The sequence below is a fragment of the Entamoeba dispar genome, genomic scaffold, assembly GCF_000209125.1.
Source record: "Entamoeba dispar SAW760 scf_1105229460661 genomic scaffold, whole genome shotgun sequence".
Lineage (NCBI taxonomy): Eukaryota > Evosea > Mastigamoebida > Endamoebidae > Entamoeba > Entamoeba dispar.
Window position 1 is genome coordinate 1 of NW_001854304.1, and position 3,349 is coordinate 3,349.

The 3,349-nt window shown below is 13.7% G+C and overlaps 21 annotated features.

Annotated features, from left to right (window-relative positions):
* Window positions 1-91: 91 nt before the first annotated feature.
* Window positions 92-256: a microsatellite.
* Window position 257: 1 nt separating this feature from the next.
* Window positions 258-346: a microsatellite.
* Window positions 262-410: a microsatellite.
* Window positions 411-624: 214 nt separating this feature from the next.
* Window positions 625-667: a sequence feature (AT_rich).
* Window positions 668-755: 88 nt separating this feature from the next.
* Window positions 756-861: a microsatellite.
* A 113-nt stretch (window positions 862-974) lies between these two features.
* Window positions 975-1,013: a sequence feature (AT_rich).
* Window positions 1,014-1,168: 155 nt separating this feature from the next.
* Window positions 1,169-1,205: a sequence feature (AT_rich).
* Window positions 1,206-1,231: 26 nt separating this feature from the next.
* Window positions 1,232-1,404: a microsatellite.
* Window positions 1,405-1,494: 90 nt separating this feature from the next.
* Window positions 1,495-1,534: a sequence feature (AT_rich).
* A 70-nt stretch (window positions 1,535-1,604) lies between these two features.
* Window positions 1,605-1,730: a microsatellite.
* Window positions 1,731-1,966: 236 nt separating this feature from the next.
* Window positions 1,967-2,095: a sequence feature (AT_rich).
* Window positions 2,096-2,212: 117 nt separating this feature from the next.
* Window positions 2,213-2,390: a microsatellite.
* Window position 2,391: 1 nt separating this feature from the next.
* Window positions 2,392-2,453: a sequence feature (AT_rich).
* Window positions 2,454-2,455: 2 nt separating this feature from the next.
* Window positions 2,456-2,515: a microsatellite.
* Window positions 2,516-2,649: a sequence feature (AT_rich).
* Window positions 2,650-2,652: 3 nt separating this feature from the next.
* Window positions 2,653-2,723: a microsatellite.
* Window positions 2,724-2,728: 5 nt separating this feature from the next.
* Window positions 2,729-2,850: a microsatellite.
* Window positions 2,851-2,868: 18 nt separating this feature from the next.
* Window positions 2,869-2,889: a sequence feature (AT_rich).
* An 11-nt stretch (window positions 2,890-2,900) lies between these two features.
* Window positions 2,901-3,038: a microsatellite.
* Window positions 2,975-3,136: a microsatellite.
* A 1-nt stretch (window position 3,137) lies between these two features.
* Window positions 3,138-3,306: a sequence feature (AT_rich).
* Between the last annotated feature and the right edge of the window lie 43 nt (window positions 3,307-3,349).

Genomic DNA, 3,349 nt, shown 5'->3' on the forward strand with positions numbered 1-3,349 from the left:
ATCTTCTGCTTAGGAGGCAGACGCGTTTCCACTGCGCCACGAGACCATTTAACATCATAGAAGTACTAAAAAAAAGAATAAGGGAAGATGCATATATAATAGATATATAGATATATAGATATATAATTGTATATATATATGTATATATGTTTATATGTATATATGTATATATATATATATTTGTATATATATATATGTATATATATATATATGTATATATCTATATATATATATGTATATTTGTGTATATTTATATGTCTCTTTTTTTTTTTTCTATATATATATTTGTTTATTTTTTTATATTTTTTTTTTATGGAAATTTTTTTTTCTTTTATATTTATTTTCTCATACTATTTCTCATTCAATTCAATTTTTAATTATCAGATAATGCATTTAGATATTATATTTATAAAATGATTTTTAGATGATGTTAAATTCGTTATTATTTATTATGTAATTTCTTTTTTCATTTCTTCCGAAATAATATATCTGATCCATTAAATTTTATTTTTATTGATTCGCACAAAGTCATCACATTTTAGAAATCGTTAATTATACTCTTGATTTAAAGAAAGTATTTGATATATAAATCAACCGCTAATGTAATTAAATGAATATTGATTCAATAAATATTATAAATTTGAATTAATTAAAAAATACAATATTACACTCAATGATAATATGATTGAAATCATTGTTATTGATAACTCCGATTTATATAAATATCATTTGTGTATTCAAATATGAGAAGAATGATAATATAAAATATATTAATAAAATAGAAAATAATATGATAGATAAAATAATATCATCAATAAATTGAATAAAAGTAATAGAAATTACATCAATACAATTAATATAGAAGTCATTAATACTTTTAGATATGTTGCATCTGACATCCATTATCCAATTATTAAATTAGATAAAATTGATTTATACATTATAAAGAAGATCCAAGAAGTAAATATCTACTCAAAATTATTAATAAAGATAGATTATATATTAATAAAAATGAATTAGATATTGATTAATATCATCAAGAGATGTATATGAATTAGAATTAATAAGAATATTAATATATTATGAATGGAAGATAATAAAATAAGAGAAATGATGAAAATAAATAAAAATGGAAATTGAAGAGATTTTGTAAATCATGTGGTAAAAGAATTAATAAAAATGAAATTAATGAAATATATTTATTAGTACAAAATAAGAATGAATCATCTATAATAATAAAATATTTAAATATTAAATTTAATGAATATATATATATTAATAATTGGAAATTAAATAATGTAAATAGTCATTTAATAAAATACAATAAATATGAAATGATATGAAATTAACAAGTAGAATAATGAAGAATATTAATATAAAAAGAAATGGTTATAAACAATTAAAATTAATGTAAGAAAATGATATATTTACATGAATTAAGAAAGTATTAATTACAGGTAATAATAATTTAAAATGGTGTGGTATTTGTACCAGTAAAATATCAAAAATTGAATATATATATATATATTATTAACTTGTATTATAACGAAGAAGGCACAAATGGAAAAGCATGATTTAATAAGAGAATATATCTGGATAGGTGTTAAATTAAAATATAAAATAAATATAATGAATGATGAAGAAATGAAGAATAAAACAAAAGAGAATAAAATGAAATTAAGATTCAATAAAAATGAAATGTGTAAATTCAAAATAAGAATATAAAATAATGAAGTGTTCATTGTATTAAATCAAGAAATAATTAATAAAAAGTGAATATTTCATAAAATACCATATATTTATATAGAAGACAAGATAAAACAAATAAGAATAATAAATGATATGATAATAGTTTGTGATAAAAAGATAATTCTAATATTTACTAACAAACATGAAAATGTATAGAATCTCCATTTCAAAATAATACAAATTAATAAACTAAAAAGAGTGAAAGTAATTCCAGTAGTAATATTAATAAATATATTATTTAATAAAGAATTAGTATGAATGATAAAAGAACAAAATATAATAATTTCATATAAAATAATGATAAAAGATATGATAATTAAAAATATAAAAGAATTAATGAAATATTGTGGATATCATAGAGGTGAATATATATTTATATAAGTACTCTATGAACAAGGGTCTGAAGAGAGTGAATGATGTAATCTCATATGAATAATTTGAATTATATAAAATAAGATATATTATTACTTATTTTATTAATTTTTTATTTAATATATAAATTAATTTTTAAATTATTAATTAATTTTGATTTAAGTAACTAATTAAATATATTTATTATAAAATAATTATATCATTTAAATAATTTATTATATTTATTAAATGTTAATATTATTAATATTAATATTTATTTATTTTAATTAGATATTATTTATATGAAAATTATAAATGAAATAAAAATATTTATAAAATAATATATTTAAATTCAATTTATATATTTTATTTTATATTTATTTATTATTATTTATTAAATTCTTTTTTTATTTATAATTATAAATTAAATAATGAATAAAAAATTATTTATTTTTAATTTTATTTTATTTGTAAATATATATTATATTATGTAAATAAATTAAAATAGTAAATATTATTATTTCATTAAAGTTTTTATAAATTTATAAAGATTTATTAATTTTATATTTATTATTATTATAATTTTATATTTATAAATAAATTTATTTTTAATTTTCATTCTTTGAGATATTTATTTTAATTTATTTATTTATTTATTTTATTTATTATTATAAAACTTATTATAATTTTTTATTTATATTATTTATTTTTCTTTATTTATTTATAATTTTTCATTTATTTAATTTACTTTGTCATAATTCTTTTTCCTTTTTTTAATTTAAATTTATTGAAATAAGAAATATTTATTTATTATTTTTTCTTTTTTTATAATTATTTTTTTATGGTACAATTTAATAATAGTGTGATAAATCATTTATGGTATATTATTAATTATTTAATTATTTATATTTTATATAATATTTATTAATTATTTTATTGTTTAATATCTAAAACAATTATTTTCTTTTCTCATTTATTATTTTATAGTTTTATATTTAAAAAATCAAATTTAATTTATTATAGTTTATTATATTATCAAATATATATTTATTTTTATTTCATATTCATTTAATTAATACAAAAAGAATAAATTATATATTCATTTATATTAATAAATTATTAGAAAATAATTTTTAAATAATAAAAACATAAAAATACTTATATTTTTCATTGGAAATGAAATAAAAATATAATAACAATATAAAAGAAGAAGATATTTAAAAAACACATAGTCATTTCATTGTGAAAT